Below are 15,493 nucleotides of genomic sequence, written 5' to 3'. Positions count from 1 at the left end.
AAATCAGAAGAATACAAGACATAAATGAATACAAGGCAGCCAAACATCAATGGATCAAAAATCACAAAAGATATATATATATATAATCTAACCAAAAATAAGACCAAATCTTTGTGTAGATCTTATGTTACTAAACCCTATATTGTTTAGCTCAGAGAAAAAGTATTGTTGATTTTGTATGTTGTACAAATTATTGTAGTATAAAAACCCCTTTTCAAGTGGTTACAGGTTTTCAATTCTTAAAATGGATTGCAATATTTTAACTATAAATATATAATCCCATAACCATTTAATGTTTCAATGTTCTAAATCAATGCCAGCCATAATCAACAATATGGCATAGGTGAATTTGAAATCCAATACAAACCACTAATTTTCCAACATAATCGATTAAATCATATATGAAAAAACAAGCCCGTCATCCGAAGCAATCAATCACTCCCCAATAGCTTTAATTGAATGAATCAAGAGAACAATATGATTCGTATAAGGCACTAAAGTTTGAAATGTCACTAACCGAAGCAGTTTCACTATATGAAAACAATATTCTGAAATAAAATAGAGAATGAAAATATATAAAATATTTTTAGGATTCCAAATATTAAATTTGAAAAAAAAAAAACTAATTATTCTAGTTATAGAATAATGTATTAGGATAAATTGTAAAAAAATTCAATAAAAATAAAATCTGAAATACTTAAAGAATAAAAAGTACAAAGATTTCATGTGTGAAAGGAAAGATTGTTGTATTAAATTATTAAGTATGACACCTTGTAAATTTCTTTTGAAATGTTGAAATTGTATGGTTTCTTTATGTAGATAATGAAAGATGGATTTCAATGAAAAAAATATGACTAGAAAGTTATGATTTTTATATTATATATAGTTATATTTTTTATGTTAAAATTAAGAAATTTTGATTTTTTTTAAAATTTTTTATTAACTTATGATTCTTTAACTTTGAAATTCAAGATAAATTAGAAAAATTAATTTGCAGTAATCAATATTATAGGTTTTGATCATATTTGTTCTTTTTAAAAGAATGTCTAGAACTGCCCGTAACCCTTCCCCAACCAATAAATAGGAGGATAATGCATTTTAGTGCATTCGAACTAACGTCCTCCTTTATTGACAATAATATTTATACCAATCAAACTGAAACTTAACCGACAGTTATATAAATTTATTAAATACATTATTTTCAAACTATAAATTTTATCTTATTAAATACTAATGATTTGTTTTTGGTTTAATAATACCGATGGTTTAACCTACTTTTTGTTTGCAATGGAACTCCAAATAAATTATTACGACTTTGTAGCATCCCTATATTTAAATTAAATAATGATGATTTAATATCTTTATGTATTTAAAAAAATACTTATTTTAAAGTCAAATTTTCATAATGTAATTAAATAATTTTTTAAAAATAACTATCGAAAAAATATTTTATTTCTATAAAAATTTTAATTATGTGATTTGTTGTAATTTAAATAAAAAAATAAAAAAATAGTTTTTAAAACTATTTTGTAATAATTTTTATTTATATTCTTTTTTATAAATATAATTTTTCTTATGAATTAAAAAATAGTAATTAAATGAAAAAAATTAGAGAACGCCATTTGTTGCATATATAGCCTATATACCTTGTTATATTATATATATGTGATATGAAAATTAATTAAAATGATATTTTGAAGCTTAAATTTTTAATTTTATAATTGGACGTTAGGTTTATGCCTTTAGCCTTGGCTAAGTTGCAACATCAACCCCATGAGTTGCATCCTCTTAAGCTATTTAGCAAAGTCTTTTCTTACATCAAAAAATACTCTAGTTACATTCGAATATAAAAATCAAAGTATAATACTATTTAAACTATATTTTGATTAAGATTGCGCGAGTAAAATTTTTGAATAGAATTATAACGAGAAATTACGAATTTTGAGTTTTAATTCAAGTTTAAATCATATTGGGTTCGATTTTAAAGCTTAATTTTGATTATACGCGAGTCCGATATTGTATTTATTAGGTTTTATATTTTTTATTTATTTATTCCAAAATTTAGGAGTTTTTTAGTAATTTCAATTATTTAAAACTTTTATGTTTCTTAGTCAACTAGAAATATTAGTTTCATTAGAACTACTTCTTTATTTAGATTAATTGGAGTTTCATTCAACTTAGGAGTTCTATTTTGATGTAATTAGTTAGCCTATATGAAGGAATTTTCATTATTCATTAGATATGATGTTTGATTATTTGATTTAATACAACTCTTTAAGTTTCTTTCTTTGCAAGATATCTTTCTTGTAATATTTAGACGGTGTTTTCATCTTGGTTTCTTCAAGAACTGTCGAATTATACTCTTTATCCTCCAAGTTACTAGGGCTCAACTTTAGGGGGTTGGTTAAAACCATTTGTGAAGCTTGTTGAAGATTCTTCTTCAAAAGGTTTCATCGGGGATCGCCTTTTCGTCTTCTTCCATTCAATATTTATCATCTTACCCATATCTTTATCTATCTTAATTATGCCCATTAGAATCTTTTTCTAATTCTTCATCTTCTTGTTTAATTTTAGGTTACTTGGTTTCCAAGACAGGAGTTTTTCTTGTTTGATTCGGTTTCCCCTCATTCCAAATAACTCAAATCTCGATCCTATCCCAGGTGCCCACTACTATTCTTATCATTTGTTATCACTCCGTAACCACCCAACACAAACTCAGAACCAAACTAACCCATACAATCCCAATTGACCTACAAACACACTAGTCAAACCACCCAAATTTATACCCAACAAATCAAATCCTACAAGTTCATAAATCAAAATAAAAAAAGGATAAAATATAAAAGCAACAACAAAAATCCATCTTTTCAACTTTGAAGTAAACCTTGCAAAAAAGATAAAGAATACGAAAAAGCAAAGATGAAAGAGAATTACACATCCCTTATTTCGGGTTTGATAGTTTGAAAGGCTTTGAGTGTTTTATTCAATGATCCCAATAGTGAATAGCTTGTTTAAGAGAAGAGCAAGGCTTGACTGGGAAAATAGACTCATTGGATGGTTATTGACGGAGACAAGGTCTAAGATAGCTCAATTTTTATGTTTTGATTTTGGGCCTTTTGAGGATCTTTTCGAGAAATATAATTCTATAACTAAGAAGAGGAGATTACAAGGAGCATTTTGGTTGTAAAGTTGATTGGAAATGCTAGGATAATGACATTAAAGGGGATAATCGGTGGAGACAAAAGAGAGAGGGGCATCATTTTGGGACTAAAGAAAAAAAATAATTTAGAATATTTTCAAAATATTACTCCCATTTCGATAATATTAGTAACCAAATTGTAAATTTTCATAGTTAGATGACGAAAAAGAAAGCTTATTAATAGTTAAGTGACCAATGATATAGTTTACCCATTACATTTTCTACTAGTTTGCCTTTTGTCCACCCTTTTCAAGACCTCACAATGTGTTTCTTTGTAGGTATTTTTTCATTAATTCATCATCCTAATGGATACTATGCATTCATAACATAAATTTCTTATGGTTTAAGGTTAAAGTTAACCAAAATTATAAATAAATAAATAAACAAGGGTGAAGTTATCATAAACATTCCAGATGGAATGTTATATTACCTAAGAAAGAGTTAGTATTGAGATTATCTCCACATTACAAAATCTTAGAACTATTGGTAATATTATATTATTGACCCAAGGTAATCTTCTTGATCTAAACATGAGAATGTGATTTCAAAATATAAGATTAACACCAGTAATGTTACATTTTCCAAATAAAGCGCACTAAAATCTCCTTCTTGAATTTTGTAAATAAAGGAAATAAGTGATAGGAAAGCTTTTTCGTTTTTGGGATTCAATCTTGGTCAACTTCGAAATAGTCAAACACTTAAACTGACTAATGACTAAAAGGGAGCGATAGAAAGAAAACACAAAAGTAGGTTTTTTTCATATATATCAAATGAAACCAAATATTAGTGAAATAGATTAAGTCCAAGAAAATAAGTAGAAGCCAACATTTAAAGGAACTAACTTCCATAAAAGTCAACTCCTTTAAGTTTGACTTTAAAGTCAGTTCCTCTCGGTGCCAACTTACTTATTCCTTTTTTTCTAGCTTTTGTGATTTTCATGTAACTTCCTGTGATACAATGTAACACCCCTCACCCCACTCAATCGTCAGATCCGAGTTACAGGTTGCTACAGTTGTTGTCGGAGAAACTACAGATGAAAACATCGAAAATAATTCATTTAAACATACAAACATTTCACAATTACAGTCATTGCAAGAAAATTAGACTTTTTGAGATTCAATCAAGCTTATCAGGACTTGATTGCTAATTCGAACGTGAAATAAGGCCAAATTGTATGTAACACCCCTATACCCGGTTCGACCCAAGGAACCTAATATAGGAATATTACATTTGGTGCCAAAGTGATTTTGGCTAATCACTAATATATTTGAACATTAAAAAAAACAAATTTTTATAACTTATATTTTAGTCCCTAGTACTTGGAACACACTTGATCTTCCTAAGCACATGCCATTCCATTCAAAATTTTGAAACATACCCTCTTGGCACTTGGAGATGTGATGAGATGGATTCTCACAACCTCAATTACAACACTTCAAAATCACTGTACCTAATCTGCGCACGAAAAATAAAATCGTACGTTGAGTAAAAACTCAGTGGTATTTCTATAATCTGAATATTTAAAGACAATATAATATAATAGGCAAAATTAAATTATAAGGACATATTAATGTCTAGTATCATGACTATCATTTTTTTATTAAACAATATCCTAATTCACACAATTGCTATAAAAATGGTTATTCACATATCAAACTATATTTATTCATACAATGGCATTAGTCATGCAATACTCAATTCATGAATACATCATTATATACCATACTCAATTTTCATCACTTGCTATATAATATTTTTCCATAATTTGTTCACATATCAATTAAGCAATGGCACTATCCATTTCATATTTATTTTATAAGTATATAACTCATGTATTCCATGTATTTACAATATATTTCACATTTTATTTTCAATTTAGCACCCAGTGCCTCATCAAATAATTTGAAGTAATAATTTGGCACCCAGTGCCTCATCGAATTAATCCAAAGTAATAAATTGACGCCCAGTGTCTCATCGACTCAAAGTCAAAGAAATCCCTGAACTCTTCCAATCTTATGGCATGCCATCTATATACGGCTCTGCTTGATACAATTAATAGGTTTTAATTTCACAAATTAAAAAAAATCAATATCGAATATCAATTTTTCACATAATCACATATACATATAAATTCAATTCAATATCAAAAAGCCAAATACTCACCTCAATCACTTGCCATAAGCATTAAATCAAAAGACAACAATTAATAATTAGATTCAGATTATAGAAATACAAACTAGAAATTCCAAGCTATTCCTCGTCGACTTTATCTTTTCCCTTTTTAGTCGAGGATTCTAGTACGACGTTAGCTACGAAATTAAAACAATTAAAATTCATCAATACAATACAATTCAATCTCATTTTTCATATTTCAATTTTTACTCAATATTTGCCTAAATTTCAATTTAGCCCCTAAACCAAGACTAACTTTATTTCTTCACAATTAATCTTATATTTTCATACAAATTCTACTTTAAACTAAATTTAACTCCATATTTTCACTAAAATCCCTAAATTTTGAATTTTCACAATTTAGTCCCTAATACTCAAAATTTACAATTTATTTTACAATTCAATCCTTTTTCATTTCTAACTTAAAAATCTATCAATTTAGTCCCTAGTACTAAAATTATTCATCATAGACAACACTTAAAAACTCAATAATTTCTAAAATTTCGGCATAGGTCGAGTAGTATTTAACACCGGGATTCCAAAAATATAAAAATTACAAGAAAAATGGACTAAATTGACTAGCCAATTGAACTTGGAAACTTTGAAACCCTTGCTATGGCTTCCTTCTTTCTCTTTTTCTTTTTCTTTCTATTTTGTTTAACCTTCTGCCTTTCTTTTTGTTTCTTTTATTTATTATATCTACTTATTATAATATATAATAAATATATATACTTAATAATTAAGATATAATATTATAATATTATAATATATATTTTTTAACTTTAAGTTTTATAAATATCTATCTTATGCCGCCTCATTTATAAGTAATCGCATAATTTCTTATTTAGTCCCTTTAATTTTTCTTTAATCTATAATTCAACTTTCACCCTTTAAGCAATTTAGTCCTTATACCTAATTACTCTTAATTCATGCAAATTCACCTAACCAAAACCTAATTAACTACACAACTAGCTTCGTAAATATTTTTAATAAATATTTACGATTCCAATTTATGGAAACAGAGTCTCGGGAATACACTTTCTGACATCCCTGACTATCGGGATCATTACATTGTATAATTTCAAAACTTTGAAATAGGTATTGGTACCCTTGAAAAGTACCAATACCAAAACTAGCTTCGATGTTTGGAAAATTCATATTTAAATCACAATTATCGATACTTGACTTATTGTACTGACACTTTAAGTATTGATACCAAGTTCTCGTATCGATACCATTTTACTATTATGCTTATTTTGCAAATACTAGTCAAAGTATAAATCTATCGATACCCTTGTGAAGTATCAATCCCTGATCTAGGGTATCGATACTTTAGTCTAGTATCGATACCATCTTAGCATTCTGTTTGTTGAAAAACTATTTGAAAAGTGTCAAGTATCGATACCTTCACATAGGGTATCGGTACTTTAGAGCCAAAGTGTCAAAAACTCCCATTTTAGTCCCCTTTCATGCCCAAGCAAAAACATAAACATTTGGTACATTGAAGCACTTTAGTAACCTACATTAAGACCACTCCAAACACTAATCCATCATTTAACATATATCAAAATCATTCGAATCAACTTGCCTTAATTTGGCACCAAAATACCTCAACATCTTAATATAAGTATAAATTACATATAATTCTTTCATTCATTCAAAATAATATATAATGTTGTGCCATTTTCATATTCAATTCATACCAATGCACCATCAAATAAGCTATGCCATATAACTACCAAATTTTCCATTCAAGTAATACATGTATTATTTAGCAATCTACCATCATATTCACATTCTCATATAAGCATTACCAATTCAAAATTCAACATTCAAAAAGATTCAAACTAAGACTACCATTCAAAATAACATTTATTAACCCTATATACATACCACATAACTGAACATAAAACAATCAAAGGCTACCGAATCAAAGGTTGGATAGTGTGAGCTTCTAGACGATCTGATTGACACGTTCCGTAAGCTGTCAACTACAGAAAAAGAAAACAACAACAAAGTAAGCATTTCAGAAACTTAGTAAGTTCATAGGCATTTAATAATGACTTACCTCACTTTACATATAAATACAATAAGTAATTCAACTTGATAGATATGCCTAATCACGGTAACACAATTCAACAAGGTGTGTTTATCATATAACATATCTTATAGCCACGTAACATTTGACATACCAATCCAGTATTATTCACATGAAGTTAACAATCCAATTCCATTTTCAATATCTATTCAACGTTTAACAATCTATACCTAATATCATTTCATTTCGTTTTCGTTTTCTCACCTTCCATTTACCAAATAATTTGAAGTGTTGAACATAGAGCATTAAACTACTAAACAGTTAATAGAGTAATCAATAATTCAATTTCATTACAAGTTCGATTCACATTTTATCGATCTCAATATCATCAATTCATAAAACAATATATCATTTCATACATAGCATAGCATGATTTGTCTCAATTTCAAGTCAATTTCATAATTTCACCAAGTTTCCCTATTTTCAATTTAGTCCTCTATCGCGATAATAAATCAAGTTCATACCAATATGATTCGATCAGTCATAATCAGCAATCAATTTATTAGTTATCTTAAATTTATTTTCATTGCATTCAATTTATCATTTCTTTATGATTTAGTCTATATCTCACCTTTTGTACCGAATTGCAAACAATTCAAATTACTATCTAATATACACCAATTCATAGTGAAATTATATAAAAATTTAAATAGAATCATACCATATAGAGTTACCTGGTTAAATCGACAACAACCAACACATCGAGGACTAATCCATAATTTTGCCTTTTCCTCAATTATCCTCCGATTGATTAAAATCCCGATTTATATGATAATTCATTTCAATTTCTCAATTCTAAGCATCTTATAACAGCCTATTTTAAAAATAAGTCAGTTCAATTTCAGTTTTTGAATGTTCCCTAAAGTTTTATATTTTATTCAATTTAGTCCCTAAAATTGAAATCACCGTAAATTTCAAATTTGAACATCGATTTCATAACCGATCTCGATTTTATCCTTCTACATCCCTTATTATCTATAATTACAAAAATTTAACATCAATTTCAAATTTTTACACTTTAGTCCCTATGTTCAAAAACTAGCAATTAAACTTTACAAATTAGTCCTTTTTCATTTCTAATCTTAAAATCTAACAAATTAACTCCAATTTCATCAAGTATTCAACAATGGAAACTTTTGAAAACATTAAAAATTTTACAAATTGGTACACAGGCTAGCTTAATCAAGCTCCTAGTACCTCAAAAACATAAAAATTACAAGAAACAGACTTGTGTACTTACCAATTTAAATGGCTAAAATGATTGAACATAAAAAAAATGGGTTATTAGGTTTCTTTTTGTTCATATGGTGGAGGAGAAAAGAAAATAAAGATGACAACATTTGTTTTATTATTTATACTTACATTAACATTAATTAAATTAGTTTAATTAACAAAAATCATATTTTATTCACTTAATATATTAATATCATAATATAATTCAAAGTTAGTGGCTTCCACCACAAAATCCCACTACCCAATAATAATAAAAGGTCCAATTGCTCAATTGGTCCTTTAGTAAATTAAAAATCCATAACAATTAACTTTTACCACTTTTACAATTTAATCATTTTACCTTAATTAACTATCTAAATGACAAAATTAATGGACTAAACTTAATTAACCTCTATACTAATCTCATAAATATCAAATCATAATATTTATGGACTCGATCATCGAAAATCTAGTTCCAAAATTGTCATTTCTAACACCACTGAAAAACGGGCTGTTACATACAAGAAGTTTTCCCGTGATTTTTATGCATACAATAGATATGTTTCACTTGATTATTTTATCAACTTTAAGCATGTGCATAGTGCAAGCTTTTAGCATGTGTAGAAAAGAAGGGGTAATTGCTTTGCAAATAGAAACTCTGGTTAAAATAGTGATCGAAACTGTGGCCACAACTTCAACCATAAAATCAAAAGTGCAAAAATGTAAAGATGAACACCGAAATTATTTACGCAATTCAACCTCAGTCTACGTCTGCGGCGCCTTGCCTAGTGCAATGAACCACTATCTTTCTCACAGTACAAATAATTATTTAAGTCTTAACATCAGTGTAACTCTCACTAATTTAGTGACCTTACCATTGTACAAAAATAATGCACACATAAAATGTTTCAAACTTGAACAAATTTGTGCTCTCTTTATCTCTCATTTTTTCGGTTATCTTTTAACCTAGATAAAACTTAAGTTTATATACTACTTAAGTTTTTCTTAGATAAGTTTCATATTCTAATCACTCTTCTATAAAGTAAAGCTAAAAATAAGCATAGGATAATAATTCCATAAGAGTCTCATTGTAATTCAATGAATCACATATAGAAAAGTGACATTACTTGTTCCATAAGTAACCAATCTTCAAGTCTTCAATTTCAACTCAATTGGTTTTCATGTTTTGATATCTAACTCGTCCAAGTATCTTCAAAACAGATAGCCCAATGCTTTTGTTCTAAAATATGCCAACTTTGAAAATAGGCAAGTATGGCAATGAAACAATGCCTCAAGTTATGGCCATTGTTTCTACCACAAAAACAACCACAAAATTTTCCCTTGCCTTCAAAACTGTCAATAATCTCCCTCTTTGGAAATTCTTAAACAAAACATATACAGAAAAAATAAAATAACTATAGTTACACATTCTCCCCTAAAGGACCTTCTCCTCAATCAAAAAATCTTTGTCTACTTCATCTCAAAGTAATTTAACCATACATGAAGATAATAACACAATAAAAACAAAAATATAAGTTTGTTAATGTTATCCAAAACATGTAAGGGCAAGAGAAAAAATTACTGGATTGAGTGAATCGCCAAACTGTATTGACAAGAATTAGAATCCTAAGTTTGTGGTTATCGTTGCCCAAAAAGATGTGGTTATTGTTACTAAAAAAATTTCATATTGCATTATACTCACTCACGATTACAATTTTTAGTTCAATGATTGCAAAGGGATCATTGAAGCTGCCTAGCCAAGATATCCAACTTCAAGGCCAATAGTTTACTATTGCATGCTTTGAAGTCCTTGATCTATCTTTTATTGGCAGCAATCTCATCGAAAAGCAACTTGAGGAGCCTCTGACCAATAGTAGCTAATGTTCTTGAGAAACCAAGAACTATACTAGAATCTGTGTATAACACCTCTCACCCAACTTGATCACTGGGTCTGAGTTACAGGATGCTAAAATCGTTGCTGAAGCAACTATGGTCGAATAACTGTAAACGGAAAAATATATAGGATTTTTCCTATGTAATTTATCACCTTTTTACTTAAATTCATTGTTAAAACTAAGTAATTGTTTAATAAATTAATGAAATATGTGAAAATATGAAATTAGGACATAGAAATTATTAAAATGTGATTTTATGCTTTATTATATAGTTTTCATGCAATAAATGGCTTATTTTATATTAATTTGAATATATTATATTTTTTAAGACATAAAGTAGGTCATGCATGATTAAATTAAATAATAAAATATAAAATTATATTTAATAATTCATTTTAAAATATTTCATTAATAATTTGGGTTTTAATTAATTAATTAAATTGGATAAATTTTATTCTTTGGTCCTCTAACTTGTTGATTTATTTTGGACAGGTCTGATAGCTTTGCTGATTTACAAAACCGTCCAAATTAGAGACCAAGTCAACCCAAAATTTGGCTGCACATGGTTGTCTATTTAAACCATTCTTTGGTTTAATTACATAAGGTCCATGAAAAGTTGAAGAAATTAGAGATTTACATGAAGATTTGCACTTGACCGAGTCTCAGTCCTGAGTTGTTCTGGCACTAAAATTGACCAAAAATAAAGGAAAATAAGGTCAACCTGCTTAATTTATGGCCGCCCACCCATGGAAGATTCTTCAAAAGATGAAAACTTTGATTTTTAGTAAAATATCCCCCTCTCATCACCTATAAATAAGACCCTCTCATTCCTTCATTCATCATCCCTCATGCATCATTCTCTCGTCTCTCCAAATTCTCTTAGCCTTTTCTATTCACACTTCTAGCATTATCTCTTCATAGAGATTTTTGCAATTTAAGCCTCTTAAAGAGCCCTTAGTCGGCCACCTTAGAGAGCCATCAGCAAAGGAGCAAAGTAAAGGAACGAAGGAGCCTCATCAGTCAGAATTTTGGGTGACAGCCACTCTGAATTGGGTTTAATCGTTATTTTCTTTAATTTAATATAAAGATGTTTTCTATGTATTCTTTATTCTTGTTTACAACAATGATAGCTTAATTGATAGGAAATTAAGTTTGCTTAATTGATAGGAAATTATGTTGAATGAAGAATGTTATCTATGGCTGTGACATACATGCAAACTATGATTCATGTTGGCATATTTTGAAGCTTAGTATAATCTTAAGGAATGTTTGCATATGAATTACTTGTTAATTAAGAAGATCGATAAGCATGAAGTTATTAATACATGATTATGGGACAAAGATTAATATTGCTTACACAATTAGCAATTTTGCCTTAGCAAGGCCTTTTGTTGTCCATAAATATTACTCGGGACGAGCAATGATTTTAAGTTTGGAGGTGTGTAAATGGAAAAATATATAGAATTTTTCCTATGTAATTTATCACCTTTTTACTTAAATTCGTTGTTAAAACTAAGTAATTGTTTAATAAATTAATGAAATATGTGAAAATATGAAATTAGGACATAGAAATTATTAAAATGTGATTTTATGCTTTATTATATAATTTCCATGCAATAAATGGCTTATTTTATATTAATTTGAATATATTATATTTTTTAACACATAAAGTGGGTCATGCATGATTAAATTAAATAATAAAATATAAAATTATATTTAATAATTCATTTTAAAATATTTCATTAACAATTTAGATTTTAATTAATTAATTAAATTGGATAAATTTTATTCTTTGGTCCTCTAACTTGTTGATTTATTTTGGATAGGTCTGATAGCTTTGTTGATTTACAAAACCATCCAAATTGGAGACCAAGTCAACCCAAAATTTGGCTGCACATGGCTGTCTATTTAAACCATTCTTTGGTTTAATTGCATAAGGTCCATGAAGAGTTGAAGAAATTAGAGATTTACTTGAAGATTGGCACTTGATCGAGTCTCGGTCCTGAGTTGTTGGGGCACTAAAATTGAACAAAAATCAAGGAAAATAAACTCAACCTGCTTAATTTATGGCCGCCCACCCATGAAAGATTCTTCAAAAGATGAAAACTCCTATTTTTAGTAAACTATCCCCCTCACCTCACCTATAAATAAGACCCTCTCATTCCTTCATTCATCATCCCTCACGCATCATTCTCTCTTCTCTCCAAATTCTCTTAGCCTTTTCTATTCTCACTTCTAGCATCATCTCTTCATAGAGATTTTAGCAATTTAAGCCTCTTAAAGAGCCCTTAGTCGGCCACCTTAGAGAGCCATCAGTAAAGGAGCAAAGCAAAGGAATGAAGGAGCCTCATCAGTCAGAGTTTTGGGTGACAGCCACTCTGACTTAGGTTTAATCTTTCTTTTCTTTAATTTAATATAAAGATGTTTGCTATTTGTTCTTTATTCTTGTTTACAAAAATGATAACTTAATTTTATTTAAGCTAGGATGATTACTTTGATTAAATAATATTTATTTGATTCATGCTTATAATGTTTGTGCCTCAATCGATCATGTTTTCAATTAAAATCAAGTCTATATTTCGTTCATACGTGATTGAAATGCACTTGAATTAGCTGAGCGATCCTGACCAGACGACAGCTAATGGACACATAATTGAAATGTGCATGCTCAATTTAGATCCTGACCCGATTAAATTGTAGGTTGCATAACAATTCTGACCAAGCTCTGTTATCTACATAGTTTTTAGATTTATGTGATTAAATTGTTTCAAACCTGACACCTCCCTGTTACCTCACACGAATGCTAAGAAACCCTTAGTAAATAAGGATCTGTAAAGTGCGTATTTACTAAGTAAAGGATTCCGAAAAGACCCAATGTGACTTCCAAACTCATGAAACATCGAGTTGCCATGGAATATTTTTTTGAATGTTATTAAGCATGTTGATAATAAATTGAGTTTAATTAAAGTAATTATCCTAGTTTATTTATGTTATAATTTTTGCAAATTGTGTTTAATTTTACTAAAATCTATTTCATTCATATAGTTTGCATACTTAGGATAATTTGCATTAGGGATCATTGCATTTAGTTTAATATATTTTAATCACCACTTCTCAACTATATTGTGTTTTTTATTTACCAAATTGTTAATATAATTTTACAAATTAAGTGACTTAGCACAAATACAATCCCTGTGAAGATGATAACTCGATAGTTATTTATTACTTGATAACGACTATGTACACTTGCACAAACCTACGCGTTACAAGTTTTTGGTGCCGTTGCCAGGGATTGTCAACAGTTGCCATAGTCATTTTTTTTGTGAAATTATTTATTTTCAATTCGATTTATTTCTAACATTACTAACTTATTCTTTTTAATTATTGTGATTTTCTTTTTAGGTGTTTATGAGCATAGATCGAATTATCGATTTACTCCCTGTAGACCCTGAAATTGAGTGAACTTTTAAACAAAGAAGATGTGAACGAGCAGCTCAAAGACAAGTCGAGATGGACCTTGGAAATCAGAATCAAGACCAAGGTAATGAAGCCGATAATGTACGAAATCTTATCCTCATTGCCGATGATAGGGATCGATGCATCAAACATTATACTGTGCCACTTTTCAGTGAGTTAAACCCATGAATTAGAAGTTTGAATGAAACCAGTGATGTTTTAAATGCTACAAACGGTGGGCCAATTTAGTGGTATGCCCACAGAAGATCCACATCTCCACCTTCGATTATTTATGGAGGTGAGTGATTCATTCAACATAGTTAGTGTAACTGAAGACGCACTAAGGTTGAATTTGTTTTCGTACTCGTTGTGAGATCGAGCACGAGCATGGCTCAATTCATTTCCACCAAGTTCCATATCTACATGGCAAGAATTAGCAGAGAGATTTTTGGCTAAGTATTTCCCACCTAGCAAAAATGAGATCACAACTTTCTAACAATTGGATGACGAGTCTTTGTATGAGGCTTGGGAGTGATTCAAAGAGTTACTTCGTAAGTGTCCTCATCATGGGATTCCTCATTGTATCCAGTTGGAGACATTCTATAATGGTCTCAATGCACATACAAAATTGATGGTAGATGCTTTCGCGAATGGTGCAATTTTGTCTAAGTCTTATAATGAGACTTATGAGACCAGGGAGAGGATCGTGAGTAATAACTATCAATGGCCAACAAATCGAACAGCTTTAGAAAGACATGTAGCCAGAGTTCATGAAGTTGACACTCTCACTTCGTTATTAGCTCAGGTATCGTATAATTCCTCTATGTTAAAACAGTTAATCGCTAATAGTACTAATAATTTTGCAGCTCAGCCACTAAGACCGTTTGAAACAGTTTTCTGTGTGTACTGTGGGGAAGGTCATTCTCTTGAGAATTGTCCATCAAATCCCAAGTTAGTGTACTATATGGGGAACCAATAATAAAATAGGAGTGGACAAGGACCCCAGTCCAACTTCTACAATCCTTCATAGCGTAATCATCCCAACTTTTCTTGGAGCAACCAAGGAAATGGACCGAACAACAACTTATTACAGTAAATACCCAACCAATCTCAAGGGTTTAATCAACAAGCTCTAAAACCACCTCAAGTTGAGGCATCAAATAGTTTGGAGAACTTGTTGCAAGCGTACATGGCAAAAAATGACACTTTGATCGAAAACCAAGCAGCAACACTGAAAAATTTGGAAAACCAAATGGGTCAGTTAGCTAGGAGCTACGTAATAGACCGCAAGGAACATTGCCGAGCGATACTGAGAATCTAAGAAATTTGGGTAAAAAACATATTAAGGTAGTGGCATTGCGAAGTGGTAAAATTCTAGAACCCCGATTGATTGATGTCGAAGATAACCCCATTGAGAAGAATCAACCAGCTGTTAAAGTTCCTACACTAAAGGAATCAGAA

The 15,493-nt window shown here is 29.5% G+C and overlaps 1 non-coding gene across 1 annotated transcript; it reads right to left on the bottom strand.

Annotated features, from left to right (window-relative positions):
- Positions 1–14,497: 14,497 nt before the first annotated feature.
- On the bottom strand, positions 14,498–14,605 carry LOC121221430 (small nucleolar RNA R71). The gene has a single exon (XR_005918821.1). It is a non-coding gene; the product is annotated as a small nucleolar RNA R71 (small nucleolar RNA).
- Positions 14,606–15,493: the final 888 nt, after the last annotated feature.

The sequence above is a fragment of the Gossypium hirsutum genome, chromosome D09 (genome assembly GCF_007990345.1).
Source record: "Gossypium hirsutum isolate 1008001.06 chromosome D09, Gossypium_hirsutum_v2.1, whole genome shotgun sequence".
Lineage (NCBI taxonomy): Eukaryota > Viridiplantae > Streptophyta > Magnoliopsida > Malvales > Malvaceae > Gossypium > Gossypium hirsutum.
This window is presented reverse-complemented; position numbering and strand designations above follow the sequence as displayed.